This window comes from Malaya genurostris, chromosome 3 (genome assembly GCF_030247185.1).
Source record: "Malaya genurostris strain Urasoe2022 chromosome 3, Malgen_1.1, whole genome shotgun sequence".
In the NCBI taxonomy this organism is placed as follows: Eukaryota; Metazoa; Arthropoda; class Insecta; order Diptera; family Culicidae; genus Malaya; species Malaya genurostris.
This window is the reverse complement of record NC_080572.1, coordinates 122,274,680-122,296,637: the sequence shown is the minus strand read 5'-3', so window position 1 is coordinate 122,296,637 and position 21,958 is coordinate 122,274,680. Positions and strand designations below refer to the sequence as shown.

Here is a 21,958-nt window from a genome sequence, read left to right as displayed (position 1 = left end):
TCACTCGTGTTGTACTGTTTGCTGACAGAAGAACTTCTAAAAATTGCAACACTTGAAATGATATACCTCTACTTATTCATCGAATATCTCGACTTTGAAGGCTTATATCTCAAATCTACCTTGACAAAGTCTAGATAAATTAGTTATGATACGATTAGTACATAAAAACAAATATTATTCCGCGATAAAAATAAAGTCTTATATTATTCTGTGAAACACAGTCAGTTTCAATGCGTCCGCCATTTTATTCGCTTTAATTTCCTGGTAGTGTTCGGGAAAAGAAGAGGAGAGGAGAGAAATAAAATCTACTCAACAAAGTTCTTGAATACACAGACGCAAAGGGAATTGAGGGAGTCGGCGAGGGCCTTTTTTATAGTTTTGGAGTTTCTTTTTGACAAATTCATTATAAAAAACTGAGTATTTTACAAACATAACAGTGCATAGCTAAAGATAAACAGTATTTGCAGTACTTGCAACACTATAGAATTTGAAAATGTTGATGAGTTTTAAAGCAGGGAGGTGGAAGAAATTTATTCTAACTTCAAAACGAAAACATTTATAAACATACAAAGTTGTCCGCCTCTGACCTCTTCGCAGAGATTCAGCGTATATCCTTTTTCGACTGACTTTGTTAAATACTGTTACTCTATACTATACTGGTGTGAGGAGCATTTCAAGATGAAGGAAAAGGCAAAGTTTCCCAAAAAACATTTGGTTTAGCTGCCAATATGCAGGTCAAAGTTTCATCCCTATCGGAACGGCAAGCAAGGATATATACTGCGAAAAATGCCTGAAGAAATAATTGTATATCGCTATTCTGGTCGGATTTGACATCTTGTTTCTATACCAAAGATGGTATAAAGCGAATGGAGTCCATGTTGTACCGTAAGAGACAAATCTACCTAGCTACCCGGAGTTGCGACCTATCGAGCGGTCGTTAAGAGATCTCGTTCGTAGTTTTATCATTATATTGAATTAAATAATTGGACTTAATCATAAGATGACTAGTAATGCAAAATTAAATTTAAAAAAAATGCATCTTGGATTGAATAAACAGTAAATTTGTTTTACTCCAAACTTAATCGGTCCAATTTTTGTCACAAACAAGCCGTATTACTAATTCAAGCAAAATGTTAACAACATGAAAAGTTTCATTGATTTCGAGAAGTAGTGTTCGATTGAAATATCTATCGCTGACCTGGTAATCAATAAATTTAGAATCATTTGTATCATTTGTAAGAATGCATTTTTTGCATGTACTTTTTTTTAAATTGTTGTAATTGGGAAACTTGGTAACTCTAAACAAAATACTCATTGACAAAAGTAGAATGAGTTCTCTAGTTGAATGCTTATCAAGAAATTAGAATAGAGTTTACTTCTTTATTTGCAACTTCTTGGAGTATTTCTATTTAAAACTCGTTACTTAAAACGAAGAAACTACAGTTAAAACAATTGTGGTATTGTTGTCACTTTAGGTTTTCCATAAAAAATAACTAGTTAAACACTAGATTTTACAGATTAAAGGCAATTAATTTGCTTCTGAAAACCTTTCTCCTGTAACCGTTCTCATGGTATTTACACACGAAATTAAACAGAACTCAGGTTTTTGTTCAGTTGTACCATTTTTCTTAAAATCGTTTTACCTTGAAACTTCTAACTGCACAAAAATTTCACTAGTTTTAGTGCAAGTAACCATTCTTTTGTTACAGCAATTCTATGTTACAGCAATTTGATGATGTCCTTCGAATTACAGCAAAGACAGAAAATTTGAAGTATTGCCAATTAAAGTAATTTCCCCATAACCTTATCATAGCTATACGTGTAAAAAAATTGTCCAGAATGTTTCTTTAAAACTCTGTTAACATCGGACACTCTAGACACACCCCGATCAACAGATCGTATATTAATTATTTATCTTTTTGATAAAAAATAGAATAAAACTGCAAAAAAAGCATCATTTTTACTATTAATTTAGAAAATTATATCTCGCAGAAGCAGGACTCGACACTGCAAACTTTCTCCAACTTGTGGAATTGCTTATCAATTGTACCACCCTGAAGATGTAACACTTTTCAGAAATGCTTTGATTGAGCTCTATTGCTAAGTGGCTTTACTAGACGATTGAAAGAGAAAAAAATAAGTTTATGAATGAGTATAGTTTGTAGATACACGATACGTAAGAACTGTATCGAAAATAAGCTATCCACATACATTTGTGTTGTACGCATGTATTTGTGATGGTTTTTATTGCTCAGATCACAGCATGGCGTGCGTTTGGCTGTCAGCTTTCGTTTGTTTACTTGTTTGTGCGGTTGAAATTCTGCGTTTTCAAAATGTCGCGTATTGAGAAGGCAGTGAAAATTAAGGTTTCGGACACATGGCGCAGTGAGAAGGGTATTACTAGGTGAAAATTGACGAAGCGGTTTGGAATTCATCATGTCAGTGTTAAAACCATCATTAATAAGTTTTTGGAACACTATTCTTTGGATGAGCTACCAGGAAGAGGCAGAAAATCTGGTTCTTCCAACCCGAAACTGGACCAAAAAGTGATATCTGTAATCATGAAGAACAAATCAATGTCAATACGTGATTTGGCCAAAAAAAGCAGGAACGAGTGTCGGAATGATCCAGCGTATCAAGAGGCGAAATCACCTGAAGACCTACAAGAAGCAGAAAATCTCGAATAAAAAAGTGTAGAACAGAAGAAGCGAACAGTAACAAGGGCCCGGGAATTGTATTCGCGTCTTTTGCAGTGTCCGGATGCATGCGTTTTGATGAACGATGAGACTTATGTAAAGGAGGACTTAAAAACCCTTCCAGGTCCACAATACATTACTGTCGTCGTTGGGGAGGATGTGAGCGATGCGGACAGGTTGATTCAAGTGGAGAAATTCGGTCGAAAAGTACTGGTATGGCAAGCAATATGTTCCTGTGGTTTGAAGTCAACCATTTTTTACACTACCGGAACTATAAAGGCAAAACTCTATCCATCTAAGTGTCTTCAGAAGAGATTGCTGCCTTTACATAAGAAGCATAGCACACCTCTTCTGTTTTAGCCGGATTTAGCGTCGGCTCACTATGCCAAAACCACTCTCAATTGGCTTGCGGAAAAGGGTATAAATTTCATTGAGAAATATATCAATTCCCCAAATTGCCCTCAGCTTCGACCCATCGAACGTTACTGAAGAGGGTCTTCAAGAAGACTGGTAAGGCAACTGAGAACATGCAGGAGTTCAAAAAAATTTGGGCTCAAGCGTCCACAAAATGCAATGCAACACTTATCCGGAACTTGATGATAAAAAGTTCGAAAATTCGTGAAGGAATAACATAAATTTCATCCGGTTTTCATTATGCTCAAGTATAACCTCGTACAATAAAGGATCAATTTTTAGTTTGAATAAAATATCGTTTTTTATCATAATTTGAAAAAAAAATTGTGGATAGCTTATTTTCGATACAATCCTTAGCTTCTCTTGTGTCTAGAGTTATTGATTTGACAGATAAGTTTCGAGTTTCTTATCAATTAATTTCTTGTTGAGTATTCGTGATAATTAAATTTAGGCTTGGATCATTGGCATTCAGTTCCTTGCCTTTATATCAAACCAGGCTCTATTAGATACCAGAATTTTTGGACAAGTATTGCCAAAATTATTTGAAACGGTTAGTGTGACAAACAGCAATATTTTACCTCTCTTTAACTAAAAGTTTGAAAACAGATGCAAACATTTTTGAATTAGTCCAGTTTCGGTTGGATATTTGATTTTCATATCAGAATTCAGTTTCGAAATCTTGAAATTCATCATGTTCTTCCAGTTCCATGTCTTTTTCAGTTTAAAATAATCTCAGAGAAAACATGGAAATATATATGTATCAGGTATTTAAGCTTCAAAAAAGCGGCGCCAAAGAATAGAAGTTATACTTTCGCAGTATTGACACGTATAGTTTCATTTTTATTTTCTGACATCTGTTAGCAATTTTCAATATACACGAGACTACGTTTCATACCTCATCGTGGCAACATACTTTGTTGATTTTGAAGAAATACTCTGCAGTTCTAGCCTCTTCAAATAACTAAATATTCTCGTCGCAGAATAAAAAAATTTCCCTACTACTTTCGCCAGTTACCTCTACCGCAATCGTCTTTACTCATGTTTGAACTAAAGACTTAAATTCAATATTTTATTGAGATGATTCATTTATTCATCGAGATGGTAAATGACAAAAAAAGTTTGCAAACCCTTGTCGAAACTTCGATATAATAAATTCGATAAATCTGAGTTCAATGCTTCAGAGGGGAATGATTTCAAGTGGTTGCATTAGAACACGAAAATGAGGCGCTGAAAATTCAAAGAAAAAACGTGTTGAAACTAGAAGGTGTTAAGGTCGAAACGGAAACGGAAACCCAAAAGCAACGGATTGATTTTTTTTAGGAATAGAGGGTTTTGAGATATATTTGAAAAATCGAACGGCGAGCAGGTTACTCAGGTTACTTTAAGCAACCTATGAAGCAGCATCTAGAGGCCAGAAGATGCGCCCGAAAGTAATACGACCGAGTTCTTACAAAGTACAGAAAATTCACTTTCATTGACAGCCAAACCAAAGATAAATAATAAAGACATGTACGTGCTTATAAATATTTTTAAAAAATGTGGTTCGTTCCCGGTACCTTCTGAAATGACCGCACTCACCGCTACGAGATTAATTGCATTGTTATCATTTCTACCAAAGTGTGCCATAAAATCTCAATACATACAAATGAGCTACCGAATCGAAAGGGTTCTCACGGTTTGACATTTGCATTATGAATGTATGATGGGAACTCAGCAGTGCAACCAATTTATCACCATTGGTGCCAGTTTCACGAAGGACCGTAAATGTGCACCAAAACTGTCATGTCTGGAAATTCGTTTGTGGCCAAACCATTTCCAATGCAGATTTCAGGAAGATTTTTTCCTGACCGTTTGATCTGGTCAAAGCAAACTAACTAATTTAATCTCGTCAGAGCTAACTAATTATTTAGTAAAGAATTCTCATATACAGCTCAAGAATAATTCAATGGAATACATCTGCTTTTTATATGAAAAAACTATATAATTTTTCTTTTTTGGCAAATTAGGGGAAAGGTGGGTAATAATGCGCGGTACATATTAGTGCGCATCTTATTGTGAGCTCCTGTTAATGTTTACCACTATTTACTCACAATAAATATTGAGATTTGACCCAATTAACTTTAGTCGACTACATTTAAAATTCCCTATTTATTTTATACCAATACGACAGACGTAAATATAAAATCTATCATTAGAAAATAAGATTTATAATAATTTCTATAGAATCACGGTTTTTTTTTTTGGTTTTGTAGCAACTTTTCGACCCAAACGAAGTTATCATCGAGTATTTAGAGTATTACGGAAAATTCGAGTATTCGAGTATTACGGAAAATTAATTGTGCTCATAATTGTGTACCACTGCGCACTATCACCTTACCTTGCGCACTATTAGGAACAAAACACGATTATTTTGTAGATTTCATGCTCGTAAGCACCATAATAATAGTAATCGTTCATTTGAGGATATTGAAAAACAAGGTTTTATGTTTCCGTAGGCATGTTTTTGATCTTGATAAAAGTAATATTTTATTTGTAATGCTTGAAAAATCTTAGGTGTGCACTAATCGCCACATCTTCCCTAGTTACATTTTTCTTACATAAATTCAATTTCAAGAAATACCTCGTTATATGTGCTCACATTTTGAGTTGGCCGGATTATATTCCATATATAGGGATATGAAAAAATCCAGAAGAGGATAATTCATATTACAGAAACAATATAATATTACTCGTCTCACAAATTATTTCGCTTTGAGTGGAGCTAAACTTTTACTCGAAACTCTTCACTACATTTAGAGGTGGAACAATAGTTATTCAGATGAATTATGAAATATACACTATCACTCTTCAAATGATTTAATAATAAGGTTCTTCAGATGTCGCATTGACATTCTGATGCATAATTAAAAATGTTGGATTCCTAAATGAGCGTTTTATGAAAAAAAAAAACAGGATTGCCACAGAGTAAACGCACCTTTATTTAAGTTAATTAACCTGCATCAATACATCTAGTGGTGTTATAATGCATTTCTCATATCACTCATAATCTCGCATATAATTCCTTATACCAATTTTCAAAAATGGGAAAAAAGCAGACATATGAAACTATCGGGGGATTGCTATTCTTTCTAGCATTCCGAAGCTCTTTGAAGCGATCGTTAATGACAAACTGTTTAGTCAAATAAAAAATAGAATTACTCATATGCAACATGGACTTTTCAAAGGACGTTCCACTACTACTAATTTACTTGAATTCGTCCACTACATCATGACCGCTATGGACAAGAGAAATTACATTGAAGCTCTTTATACAGATTTCAACAAAGCATTCGATCGTGTTGACATAGCCATGCTTATGTTCAAATTACAGAAATTGGGAATCTTACCAGGTCTTGTTAAATGGTTGGAATCTTATCTAACAAATCGTCCACAAATTGGAAAATTGAAGGGTAAAAAGTCGAGCCCCATTCACGTCAGCTCCGGGGTCCCCCAGGGATCTCATTTAGGTCCTCTTTCATTTATCTTGTTTGTTAACGATATTAAAATTCTAATATACGCAAAAGATATAAAACTATTTTTAGAAATAGAGAAAAGTCAGGATTCCAAGGTTTATCAAGAAGAAATTCTTTCTTTTTATACATGGTGTAACAAAAGTCTTCTTCAACTAAATGTGAAAAAATGCAGTAGAATAACATTCAGTAAAAAACGAAATACACCCGACTTGATACTTACTTTTGAAAGTCAAACAGTTAAAAAATGCGACAGAATTAGGGACTTAAGAATAATACTAGATTCTAAAATGACTTTTGTTGACCATTATAATACAATCATAACCAGAGCCAATAACATGCTAGGATTCATAAACGATTTTGTTAATGTTTTCACGATCCGTATACAATTAAAACATTATACATTGCCTATGTTCGGTCAGTACTAGAACACTGTAGCTTAGTTTGGTCACCTTACTTAATTACATGGGAAGATCGAATTGAATCAGTTCAAAAACAATTTTTGTTATTTGCACTTCGTAAATTAGGTTGGACAAGACTTCCTCTTCCGTCCTATCAAGCCTGTATGCTGATCGTATTCAAACATTAAAAGAACGCAGAGAATATTCAATGGTCTCATTTGTAAATGACATTGTCTAGAATCGCATAGATTCCAATCAACTCCTGTCCAAACTAAATTTTTACATACCATCTTGGCGTTTAAGAAATCGAAATATTTTTATTACAAACCACCAGCGAACAAACTATGCAAAAAATGGGCCAATAAATCAATTGATGGCTGTATACAACAAGCATTCAGAAGCTGTCGATTTCACTACACAGAAAGAAAAGATGAAACTTACACGACATGTAAACCGATAGTACTATGAAATAGACATCAGTTGAAACGCAAATCTGATTTAAAACCATGATTAATGTAAAATTACATTAAAATTCATTTAGTTTTTCATTAAACAAGACTGTATATTTACAAACCGCTTCGTTTTGTAATGTAAATTTCCATTCAATTACCTGCTCCAAATATGTGCATGAAAATAAATGTAAATTCACAAAATATTTTTATCTGAGTATGTCAAAAAAACAAACTAAAACAATATTTCAGTTCTATTCGGTAAGCTAATAATTATTATTTAACACGTAGTAAATTATACATTATTTAGTGATCTATTTACAATAGTTTACTAATTTAAGACGATTATTGTAATTATCCTTATGGTCTACTTTTGATTGACGACAAATAAATAAAAATGTGGTATTCTACGAAATAATATTCTTTGCTTTTTGAAAGAAAACAAAAAGTTTATTTCAAACAAGTATAGCCTACAAAATGAAACAATTCCACTATTTTCGGTGCTTGTGGAACCGAAAACCAGGATAGTCAGACTCGCTTTACTCGGCCCGCTACTGAAAACGACTATCAATGACAATAATATTGAGACAAGTTTAGATTTTTTTTTTGCGTTTTTGGCTTCGCCACTTTGAGTGACGGTACAAAACTTGTATCACTCTTCACCCTGTAATTCTGGCACCGGAAGTCGCATCCGGATGAAATTTAGGAATTTTATATGAGACCATAAGACCATTCATTTGAACTTCAGTTCGTAAAAATCGATCACGCCATCTCTAAGGAAAATGACTAAGTAGCTCGAATTTAAATTTTTTTCTAATCACCCTGTGATTCCAGAAACGGGCGTTGGATTTAAAATTAGTGCACATATTTTATTATTTTTTGCGCATATCACCTGGTAATTCCAGAACCGAAAATCGTATTCGAATAAAATTCAGGAGCTTTGTATGGAATTACAAGATCATTCATTTGAATCTAGGTTTGTTAGAACCGGCCAGCCATCTTTGAGAAAATTAAGTGCACAAAACTGTTACATACATGCATACATACACTTACATACAAACAGATATTTTGTGTACTCGACGAACTGAGTCGAATTGTACATGACACTCGGCTCTTCGAGCCTCGGTTCAAAAGTTGGGTTTCGTGGTAATTGCAGTTTTTCAAATAATGCGGATTTACTGCTTTGATTTATGCACTTGTAAAAATAGATTCGATCGATTCATGTGTAGCTATTTAATTACACGTGCGTATGCATATCAAACCAAAAACAAAGGGATTTGTTTCAATATTTTATGTGGAGCTTATCTTATACTATGTTCATACAAAAACATAGTATTAGATTCCATTAAAAGTGATGTGTTTTTGCTATTAAATCACCATCAAAGTATTAAACAAATATTTCTAATGAAAAGGAGTACATAACGAATGTATACGAAAAACTCTTTATTGATAAATTGCGATTCAATTGAATTATTAAAATTTGTTACATTCATATGAAATTTACCTTGCGGCATCGGCACCTTATCGTTGTGCATTTCAAATAAGTACAGCATGAACTCTACTAAAAATTCATAGTTTTACACTTATATTATGAGGTACGAGAAATCCTCAAGAATTCTTTGAGTTTTACATGTACTGGTAGTTTAAATGCTTTGCACATGATGCCAACGTGCAAATTTTTATCAGTGCACTGAAAGAAAAATCTTATTTTTTAACTAGATTTGTCATATACATCGTAAACAGATTATAATTCATGGAAGTCGTATGGAATCTTATAATCTTTACTATCCCATTACGTAGGTTATATTCATTTGATGAGTCATACGGATCGTACACAGATGATATTTCATACAATACATATTCAGACTTACAACCTTCAATGAAACTGATAAGAATGTCATATACAAGTTATGCAAAAAGTCTATGAAGTATGCCCCAATTTAATTTTAAAATCCATTAGATTTGTCATATAGATCGCGTGCGGATTGTTTGTCATAAAAGTCATATGAAAACTTAACAACTTTATTGAAAGCGTACATAAAATTTTAATCAAGGAAGAAAATGGGATGCTGTTTTAGGAGAAATTGGCAAGTTTATTGAGAATTTTTTTCTCAGATAGGGTAACGGCTTCAGTAGTCATATCAGCTCCAATAGTCATCTCGTATACGAAAACCATTAGTTAAAGTGAGATCTTCTGTCACTGTTCGATAGATTAACCTTGAAGGTAAGACAAAAATAGATGCATTCCTATCCAGTTCTTAACTGAGCCAAAACAAACATATTGTATCCGATTTTATTAATATGATTTTGATTGAAAGACGAGTAATCGGCAAAATAATTTGTCGGCTCTACGAATGAGTTGATTATTGAAGGCGGTGATGAGCTATCTTCGTCCGAGTCCCTTGTCGCCATTTTTCGAGTAGCGATTCGTTAGCAATGTTATCGTTTTTCATCATATCTTATTGAAAACTCAATTGTGTTATAATCTTATCATCAACTGCATATTTTATGTCGTGATGGTATTGTAAGGGAAAACATTTTCTTACTAAATAGGCTGTTCTGGTGATCGGTATAGTGTTTATATGACTAGACTAGGGATCTTTAAAATGCAATGCAAATGTGAACAGGGAGAACGAATTAGTTAGTCTGGGCAGGTTATGGGCTCTTTGGTAAAACGAGTATGAAAGTGAAATAAATCACTTTCGTTTTTCTATTATTGAAGGATGATATCGCTTGAACGAACTTGTTGAGATCTAGAGAAATATGTAAGAAAATTTAACGTAGTACTGCCACATTTCGTACTGCCACAATTGCACGAGTTTTTCTTTTCTTAATCCAGATTTTCCAACCTAAATATTTGAAAATCTTTATTTTTCATTTTTCGAGAAGACTTTTTCTTAACAATTTCTTTTAGCTTTTAAGATTAGTTATATGTGACTAAGTTCGTTTCCTTTTACGTATTATTTATAATCTTTGGGACTACAATTAGATTGAAAAAAATCATCTCCATTAAAATAACTGTATGATTAATGTAAATGAATCTACCTCACTGCTCTTGTGATATGTTGAATAAACAAAAGATATTTTTTGCTGGTATCTTTTTGGCAACACTGTTTTTGACAGATCACGCGTGAATCGTGTATTGTGTCATTATCAAACTTGTTCATTCTGGGCTATATTTTAATCATGAATGGGCGTTGGCAAAATTGGAGAAAGATCCACTTTTATGCATGCAGTGGTACCCACGGTCTCTAGAAACAACGAGTATCGGAGTAACGTTCATTTCATTTCTCAGTAGCACAGCTACTGGCCGGAGTCGTTATTGACCATGTAATGAAAAGTTTTAAGTGAGTGAGTATGCACAGTGAAAATGATTTCCAGCTTCCAGTAATGACGAATTTTTGCGAACAATAAAATAATCATAAGGTACGTTTCATTGCTCTGTCTGATTAGTAAGATGGTTTGAATATTTATTTTGTAGTCTCGGGATTACAATTCTTCAACGCAAATATTAGGAGATGCTCCTTCTTAGAATTGAATATTAGCAAGGCCATCATATTAACAAGATATCAAGCACTCACCATTTAAAAACAAATCTTAAGCAACATCCTGTGTTGCAAGCATGGCACCCTTAGGCGAGTTCGCATGGAGTCTCGTACATACAAGTGGGTGAGAGAAATGTCAAATTAGTGCACGCAAGAATGACAGCACTGCGCACCCTTACAATTGGCATGATATGTTCAATGTGATGCCGTTCGAGGGCTTGGTGAAATGGAGACTTATTTCTTTTGTAGCTGACAGGGTCTGCTATTAGTATAGCTTAGATCCTGAAAGAACAGTTTTTTTTATCTGCCATACCTATATTGCCTGGTTCCGCAAGCAATGTTGAGCTTTTAAAATGAAATTATTTATATGGAACGATTTTTATACGAAATTATACATTTTTGATAGAACTATAACTATCTTTAACCGTAATCTTTGGTTCACTTAAAAAGTCCCATTATTTTGATCATGAAGCATATTTTCATCATTAGTTTATTAATCTCTATATAACGGTATATAGAGCTGAAATGATCTCCATTACACGTTGTATATTCAATAAATAAATTTATTTAGTACCGGTAACTTTATTCGTTATATGAAAACCTTGTAAAAATAACTTTAAGAAGAGTTTTACGTTTCATATGATTATCTTATATATTTAGCATGAAATTGAATACACCATGTAGCATGCTAATAGTGCCAATTCATGAAAACATCATACAAAAGAAATAGATAATTTAGGTCAAGATAAAAATTTTTTCACAGAAAAAAAATTGAATGCTTTTTTTTAAATGTATACACAGTTTGAACAAGTCTTGTGATTTTACATCTTATTAGATGCACATGGAGCGAATGGATATAGAATTATGTCACCTGTAAAATTCATAATTTCTTTCTGTGTACAGATAAAATAAAATTTAAATAATTTAAATTATTTTTTTAAAATCAATATTTGATATTCATTTGAATAGTATTAAATTAAGTCCAAAATAGAATTTTTGAACGAAAATCTTAGGTGCGTTTGTTTAATAATTTTTCTCGTGTAGTTTTCTAAATTTTGCTCAACTTATTTCTTAGCATATATTTTTTCAAATGGCCACTTCAACTTCTCCTTAGATACAATTTTTGTGCAAGTGATAGATTTTCATTTACAACGATTTAACGGAAACAATTCAACATGAACCACGCCCTTAGAAAAGATCAAGTAAATTTACGTCTTCCGAGACCAACATATGCCAACGTCAAAAATGATATATATATATATATATATATATATATATATATATATATATATATATATATATATATATATATATATATATATATATATATATATATATATATATATATATATATATATATATATATATATATATATATATACATATATATACATATATATTTATATATATATATATATATATATATATATATATATATATATATATATATATATATATATATATATATATATATATATATATATATATATATATAAATGCTGAGTGATGTAATATAAGATACTAGCCTGCTCCAAAGGTTCGATATTTTTGACACTGATTTGAGTAATGTAAAATTCATTCAAATGACGACATACATTCATTTGAATTGGATCAAATGTACATTTGCGTCACCTGTAAATAAAATAAGCTCTGCAGTTTTCATTGAATTATATGTCTGAATATTTTTCGAACGGTTACTTATAAAAGAAAAATAACTATGAACAACTTTGTTGAGCTTTTAAGCTTTAAAATCATGTTATAATGTTTAAATGAATATTTTTTGTCCAACAATTCTAGCTTGGTAAATGGCTATATAATGTTTCAGCTGTATCTCCTTAATTTCCAGAAGATCATAGGCTCACCGTCGAATATTGATTTAATAACAGATTTAAAATACAAGCATTGTCGAACATGAAAATGCGTTTTTATCAAATTGATTTTATGTTTTTGGTTATTTTATAATTTTTGAAAAGTACTCGATATTTTTTTTCAGTGTAATATTTGAGAGCACTCAATTGATTCTTCAGCATAATTCTAGTATAAGTAACACTTTTCGAATTACAACGATTTGAAGAAAGTACTTGCAACAAATTTTCCAACAATCTGCACAAAATACTGCGTTATTTTAATGGGAAAACAATGAACGAACACAGGATCTATGGTGTTAAAATAACCTTATTGCATTGCACATAATTTTATTTTTGCACTTGTTTTGAAACATCATTATCAAACAGAATAAAAATTCTGTTTTGAGCGAGTTTTAACAATTTTAACCAAGATCATTTGTCTCTTCGGGCCAGAAAAACTTTCTGACCCTATGTGCGGGATTGGGAATCGAGCCCAGTAGGGCTGCATAAAAGGCATCGACTAACCCATCACGCTACACTCGTCCCCACCAGGTTTTTCAAAATAATACAATTTTTTTGGCTCGTCATTTAAATTGATAATATTATTATTATTGTTTTATTAGACCCGGCTCAAATCCTAAGTAATACACATAAACACGCCGGGAGAGTAACACGCATAAAATTTATGATTCGATTAGGATCTCTCCGAAAAAAGTCCAAGTTCTCGATTAAATTAAAGCATGTTGTTCATACTACTTGTAGTTTGGTTTAACAACACAATAAATAATCGCACATCGTGGGAAGAAATTCAAGGATTATATATTTTAAGATCTCCTTAATATTTTGTCAGTTGCAATCGAGCAAGTTAAAAAATTCGGTAAAAACGGTCAAATCGACTCAGGCTTCATCGTGTTCAAAAAGCTCAATTCGTTGTTTCAATCCATCGGTCTTTCTTTGAATGTAAATCCATGCCAGGCTTAAAGCTAAACTTATCTGCACGCACTTTTTTTTTGTTCCGTCAAAAATAACGCAACCATTGGACACCAAATTGGTTCCACGAAACGAACGTTTACTTGCTTCAACTGTGGCGCACACATAAACACTGTTCCAGCGGCACGAGTGATCAAATCTGCTCGTCAATTACTTTTCATTCGTCTGTTTACTTGCTGCCCTCCAGTTTCGTGTTCAAACTTCACTCCACTTGTGCACTGAGAACTGCACGCGTTACCCCCAGTAGAAAGCTCCTTCGGGCAAAATATTCACACAAAGGGGTTAATTAAAACTAGGTTCTCGGTCAACAGGAATCGTGACCAGACTCGCCGATCGGTATCTCGGAGCCTGGTGAAATTTTCCTGGAAAACACACAAACTTTAGCTTCCGGAGGTGCAATTTCACACTCGCACACAGAATATGTCACGACTCTTCGCTAGGGCTCTAACCACTTGGTGGAGGTTTCCTGTGCTTTAGCGGTGTTTCTGTTTTTTTAGGGACAATGCCCGCGCGCGTATCCAACACAACACTGGACTACCGGGAACGAGACCAACGAGCAAATCCAAAAGTCCCACTACCGAGGCGACGAACGACGCGAGATTGACGACGCGTCGTTCGAACTTCACACACAAACTGCGATCTGGTCAACGCGCCCGCCGTTGGTGTAAGGTTGAAGTGAAAAAGATTTTCATACATTTCATGCGAGCAGCAGCGGCTTCGGCCTATGTGTTAAAATGTGTTGCTTATGCTGTTGTTTTTTTTTTTTGCTGAGCTGCCACTGCTCGTGTGTTATTGCTAAGTTGGAATGGTATTATTATTATTTTTTGCGCTTTTGCCACGAGAGAGAGAGTGAGGCGCGCGCGAATCCACACCACATAGTACACGGGGCGCTATCTGCCTGCCGTCGCGAGTTGAAACGAACGGAGAAGTTTCTAGCGACGGCAGAGGAAGGCTAACGACGGAGCGACACAACGGCAAAAAAAAGAATCTCCCGCACTCACGGCCGCACCGAAGAGGACACTCCACGTCAACAACAACAACGACGATGACGACGAAAACGACTCTATACGATAACTACGAATAGTATGCGGGGGATTGCTAGCAATGTGGCGAGATGACAACGAAACGATAAGTAGGCGCGAAGAGAGCGCGCATAGAAAAACTCTCCTCAGCGACGGACTGACTGACTGGTATGACACGGCCGGTGTTGATGATCCGACACGGTGTGCGGTATGAGCGGTGCTCCAGTGAGTATGCTCAATTATAGCACTCCCGCAGCATCCATCCAAGGGCACCCACGGTCGTCCAACATTTAACCACCCACCAGCCTCCCACGGCTGCTGTGAACCGTTTCAAAGTCAGGCAAATATTGAGATGACAGCAGTACGATTACAGCACCATGCTACCACACTCAGTAACGTCGGCCTCTGGCAGTCTCTAAATAGTACAACCTAGAGGCAACCCTGCATGATCCAAACCTTGCGGCCACCCAATCAACCGACCGACCACCACCCAGTCAGCCAACGGCAGTATCACACAAATTTATTATCTCGAAGTTTATGCCTGACAAACACACAAAAAGGCTCCTCGTTCGCTGTACCACGGACCACTGAAGCGGGAGGATGAGCAGGAAGGGAGTATTTTAGCTGCTTAGCAGCCTGCGATGGGGGGAAATTATATGTGACAGCAATCTCCGTGTCGATCGAGGCGCCTTTGGCAGCCGCCGAAATCTGTATGTATTTTCTTGCGGGGGCTACCATATAGGTGTATGAGCGGAGATGGTCTGTGGGGTTTCCACCACCGCTCAGTTAGTGAAGGGGAAAGAGAGCGAATTTTTTTCACCTTACTCGCTCTCCTTCGAATTTGGTTTTATTTTTGAACACGCCTCTACCATTAAAACACCATCATTCGTGACGAACGCATGTGTGAGTGTCATCTCTGTCACCAACACAACCAACACATCCCGGGAAGGCGGATGTGCGAGAAAAGAAGATACAGTTAGGGCCAAAGCGAGACAACAAAAGTTGACAGCAGGAGCAGTAGCTCAAAATGGAAAATGCAACTTGTGGTGAACAGACCAGCGGACGGGTGGATCAAGAGAAAATCGTTGTTGGTTCTGCGTGTGCCAGGAACCGACGTTCGCTTCACAGAATCGCATCTCGTAGCAAGCAAGATGCTGGTGCTGCGTTGTTGTGTGTTCTGTGTGTGTTGGCTACGGAGTGTCAGTTGTCTACTCATTTGCTGTTTATTTGTTTGTTTGTTTTTTTCCTTCATGTCATTTGTGTCTGACTCGTCCAGTGTTTAGATTTTAGAACTTGACGGATGAGAGTGTGTGCCGAGAGAAGGGTTATGTTTCGAAAGCTGTGCCTCTCATATCTTTTGTCAGTATGGTTGTTGCGGACGGGTGAACGAATGAGTGTTGTTACAAAAACCAGATCACTAGTAATGAAGGGACTACCAACGGAGCATGAAAAGTCTAGAATAAAGTGACTGTTTCCCGTAGACATTGGATTGTCGACAGTTTTCATAGAGATTATATTCAGAATTATTTTGGAGCTGGATGTCACAATTTATTTTTATGATGTATCTCATCCAAAAAATACGGTGAAAATGAAGTGCACGTATACGAAAAAGGTTAAAGTCGGGGTAAAATAAATTATATAAAAAAAATCCACGTGAGCAATCATGCTGGAGAAATTTATATTTTTGTTAGTGATATCGATTTTCTAATTTGTTCTGCAATGTAAAACGTTTCCTAAAACAAGACTAAAAAATAATCTTTTTTTCTTTGTTTCACGATTAACTTTTTCATACATGTGATTTACTGGAGAACTTTGGTCTATCGTAATTATTTATGAATAATTCTGGTAACGATAATAATGATGCCGTTGCTGGTCATATTATCAACATTTTCCTTGTCTCTGAAAAATTAAATCGTGTACTTGTTTGATTAGATATTTTAGTTCAATTACCGAATCGCAAAATTAAAATCAATAAGGATTTTTTTTTTTTGGTTTTGAAATATGACAATTGGAATTTTGCTCCCTTGTTCGATATCAGTTTGAAATTTCTGCAAAACAATTTTACTTACCAATGATAGTTTTGAAAAAAAAAAATGACGCTTTGATTAATTCATACTAAATGAATTTTTGGTCCAATTGAATCCATCAGAAGGGTACGTGAAACGTAGCCCAAGAATTTTTTTGTCATTGTCCTTCGTTAAACCCTTATTCTAGTATTCATGTTCTGTCAGAAAAAAACATCTTGATCAATACTTTGGAATTGAGAATCGAACCAAGGTAAGCTGAATGAAAGGCACCGGTCTTATTCATCATGCCATTATTTATTGAATGGTGGTTTTTTGGTAAAACGTTTATTTTGCGTTGAAAGTCGACGTTTCGACCTTTTTTTCATTCATCTTCAAGGTAAAATGACAACAAATATTTTTCGTTAATTCAGAATTATCAGAGGTCAAAAAATCGAAGTAACATAGTGGCAGTAGATAATTTTTCTAGGCCTTTACTTTTTATTGGATTTTTGATGGTTATTTGAATAAAAACTGCGATTTTTCACGAAAAAACCGTCATTGTGTAGCTGGAGTAGTTTTAAATTACGATGAACACGGAAACTTTGAATCGTGCTATCGAAAAAAACGCGTTTAAAGTGTATTATCCATAAAACCGAAGGAAACAATTTATTTTTCGGGTCGGGGGGAGAAGGGGCGGTGTCTAGTACTTTCGAAAAATCAAATTTTTCTTGGTATTTTCTTATAACGAAATATTTCAAGTATGCTTTGTAAAAAATCCGATCTCAGTAGAACTCTTGGACCTGTGCCTTAGAGATGGTCGGTTAAGTTTTGCTTTAAGCCCGAACCTGACTCGTACTCGATCGGAAATAAAAAACTTACCCGTGCCCACCCGAATCTGAGAACTCTTCTTCCAAACCCGAACCCGGCCGATGAAAAATAAAAATGTTTATTCTAACCGAAAAAAAGTTCTTAATCCACCTAGCAGTGAGATGATACCTTTTTTATCAATCCGCATGTGTTTTTTGCATGAATATTCTTCGGTGTTTCAGTTTTCATGACATTATTTTAATGACCGTCGTTTTAAACTGCAATTTGACATTTTAATCACTCATTACTCGATCTAAAAGTGGGACAATCGATTAAACATTCCATGATATGTCGAAGTAAATTCCACTTTAGAGTTTACGGTAATTTAAGGTACTACCAGAGCCAGTATTCAGGAACCAGCATAACCCAAACCGATTCGTATGGCCATATGACGAATAAATTGCAATAGTTTTGAGTCCAACTTTCAAGCTTTTCGGGATTATCATCTTCTATATCGGTTTGAATTTTAAAAATTCATCCTCCTATAATTCCAGAATCGGAAGTCAGCATTGGATAAAATTAATTAATTTTGTGTGGGACTATAAGTTTATTTTAATTTGAATTTTTGTTTCTGAAATTCGATTTGGCTTTATTCGAGAAAACGATTGAGCTTTGAGAAACGATTCGATACGGGAGCCGGAATTCGAAAATTAGTGTAGCCGAAGTCAGACAAATTCACCTGAGTAGTTTATAATTGTTTCAAAATGTTTATAAATCAGTGTAGACATCTTTGAGAAATCGTAGTACGAGTTAAATTGTTGGGTGCCTTCCGAATCTAAAACTGAAAACTACTAAAACTGACATACGTTTATTTAGTTGTCGATTATTCTAGTCAGCAAATCTTAGATGATTCTTAGATTTAATTTGAATCTTAGATCGGTTCAGCCATCTACGAGAAAAATGAGTTACAAAATTTTAATTTCGTTTCACATATCATGCTGTAGTACCGGAACCAGAAGTCGGATCCAAACATAATTCAAGAACCTTGTTTAGGAGCATACGAATTTTCATATGAATCTGAGTTTGTAGAAAACGGTTGAGTCATCTTCGAAAAAAAGGTAAAAAATTGAGTGAAATTATTTGTCACATACGAATTTGCTGATCTCGACGAACTGATTCGAATGGTATATGGGTGTTATGTTCTTCCAGCATTTACTGCTGTAAGCAGTTTAAATCAATATAATTATGAAAATGTTCTGAATTCGGAAGTACTGCCATCTTTCCAATATGTCATATTCGAACAATTATGTTGCCAAAAACGAACCGTACTAAAATCGGTCCGAGGCAAAATGTCATGAAAAAGGATGCTGTAGACAGTCTTTTTGGTACTTAGAAACAATTGTATGTAATAGTAAGAAAATCATGTTTTACGTTGCTCACAAGCCTTTCTTTGCCATACAGCGCTCAGAACTTCTACTGCTGGAATATGGGGGAAAAGTCGCTTACACAAAAATTTCGATATCTCCGTTAAAAATGGACGGATTTTAACAATCTATGGCTTGTTGGATAGCTATTACCGTGCGGAATCTAAGTCTGAAAACATATTTTGTTTTCAAGGTCAATTGTGACAGATACTGTCAAAAAACTGAAAATTTTGATATATAACTTCGTATAACTCAAAAAGTAAACCTCCTATCTCAAAACCATTCAATAGCGTTCTGGGTGGCGGGATGACCTTTCATTTGCGACTAGTTTGATCGAAATCGGTCCAGCCATCCCTGAGATCTCGACCTGTTTGTTGACAACACACATACAGACACAAACACATACACACACACGGACATTTGCTCAGTTCGTCGAGCTGAATCGATTGGTATATGACATTCGGCCCTCCGGGCCTCGGAAAATTTTTCGAAAGTTTGAGCGAATTCTATACCTATTTTTTATATATGAAAAAAGGTAAAAACGTATATTCGTGTTCAAATACCAGAAACTCGACTAAATTTTTAAACCCGAACTCGACCCAAACTCGTTAAAAATGAAAAACTTGTATCCGACAAAAATATTTTTTCTAAGCCCGACCCGACGGGTATTAATTGGGTTCGAGTTGTGTTTCGAGTACAAATACCCGAAACCAGACCATCTCTACTGTGCCTCGAGCTCTTACTTCTTCGCAGTATGAGATAAGAAATGATAATGACCCATAACATTCAAAGTTTTGTTTCGATAGACTTGAAAATTTAACAAATCATTATTGAAATGTTTTACTGTAAGAAAATATAACGAAAAACAATGATTACTCAAAAGTATTAGATCTTACCCGCCATTCATTGCAAATTACACTTAACGTAAAACGTAATAAATCCTATAGCCCATAACACATGTGTAATAAATACAAACCCATTAAATTTGCTGTGATTGTAATTTTAAAATCAATAGATAGGTCATAATGTTGTTGTTAGTCAATGCAACAGGTTTAATAAAAGCTTCAAAAACGATTTAAAATGTTACGATATTACTTACTAAGAGAGGAATTGTTTATAGCTCTAATGACAGCTCTTCATAAAAGTTACACATGTTACGCATATCTTCGCAATAGTTACTATGCTTCAGGCCCATGCGCAGAGAGGGGGGAGAGTTTCGGGGTTTTAACTCCCCAATGGAAGATTTTTCAGCAGTAAGTTCCATGAACAATAGAGTACTTTTTATGTAAAAGTGAAAATAACTTGAACATTCTTTCAAAGTTTTGCACCTTCCTCATCTTTTGAACCCCCCTCCTTCCCTTGAATCCTCATCCCCCTTGAACCTCCCCCACCCCCTTTTGACCCCTCCCTTGAACTTTCACTTGAAAGACCACACCACCCCCTTAAATGATTCCTGCGCACGGGCCTGCTCAGCTTAGTATGAAACTTTTTTTTAATGATCAGCTATTTTCCAAAATTCACTGTAAAGATACAAATAAGTCTAACTTTTTATGTGAAAGAAATAGATTTTTGGAAACTTCTAAAATATTTTCGAAAAACTCGAACCCGGTCTCTTATAGTTTAGAAGATATAGACGATACTATTTTACGCAAAGTTTGAATCTTCATTCTAAACTGAGTAACTAACGTAAAGACATCAAACAACTCAGATCAACCGTTATAGCATAATAAAAGAAAGCAAAATCACCACTAGCAGCAGTGGTGCGGAATTTTCTTGAGCAACTAGTTCTTAGGTGAAAAAATTGTGAAACGCGCTATTTTTCAGGAGAGCTCAATAAAAGCGAAGGTTTTCGATAATAGCACTTTTTTTAAATGCGGGACTTTACTACATGTCGTACAATGGGTACAATGACGGTAACCCCACGCGCAATTTTGGATACGAACAGAATAGAAACCAAGTGGCCAATGGTGAGGCCGATTGGAGATAATGTAGAGGGGCCTTGAAATATTTTTCTCATGCTCCATTTTGGAATGACACGACACGAAAAAAAAAGTCGTACGGACCTAAATGACAAAGTTTAAAAGGTCCTTAAACAAATAAAAAAAGTCGTGGGTCAGCCGTTGTACGCTGAGGATTAATTTAATTTAAAATGTTTTCCCGGAAAAATTTGCAAGAATTTTTTTATGAACTAGTTACAACATATTTTTACCAATTCTGTCATGTTTTGGCACCTCACTCAACTCACCCACACTCTAGTTAAAGTTTAGTCGTCATTAATATATAGTCACTGAGGATGACCGAACACCTCAGTAAATCGAAACGTCTGGTTAAATGTACCGATTAATTCTTATTTCACCGAAAAAATCGATAACAAGTCATATCAATTTGTTTGCAATGATGAACACAAAGCAACAATATTTTTGTTGTTGTATATATATCCACATTTGCAAAAAAATGCCCTTGCCCAATAATTTCTAATAATCCAAAAAAATCCTTTGATTCTAATCTTTATCCTTTGTATTCGATATGAATGGTCTATAACTCAAGACTATCACCATCCTCTGCGAGAATTTGAAGTAAAATTGAACAAATAGATTTTTCAAATTCTGTTCAATACAGCATTCTACTAAGACACTGAACCAAAAATACTATTGATTAATTAATTTTTAAGTCATTGAACTTAAACTGTTACCATTCATTGTGTTTTATTTGGCCATAATTCACATCACAAAATATTCGGATACACTTTTAGAAAACATGAAAATTACACATGACGTGAATCCAAACATGCCGTAGTGACAGATTAGGTAAAATCAGCAGTAAATTAAATGACACGATTCTTTTTTAT

At 34.7% G+C, this 21,958-nt stretch overlaps 1 protein-coding gene across 3 annotated transcripts in view; it reads right to left on the bottom strand.

Annotated features, from left to right (window-relative positions):
• LOC131439017 (optomotor-blind protein) overlaps positions 1 to 14,880 on the bottom strand; it is a 277,035-nt gene extending 262,155 nt beyond the window's left edge. For 2 of the 3 annotated variants that reach the window (XM_058609495.1, XM_058609497.1), the window contains exon 1: positions 13,865 to 14,880. The gene's annotated coding sequence lies outside the window, so the exon portion shown is untranslated. The remainder of the gene's footprint in view (positions 1 to 13,864) is intronic. The other variant, XM_058609498.1, reaches the window with a different exon arrangement.
• Between the last annotated feature and the right edge of the window lie 7,078 nt (positions 14,881 to 21,958).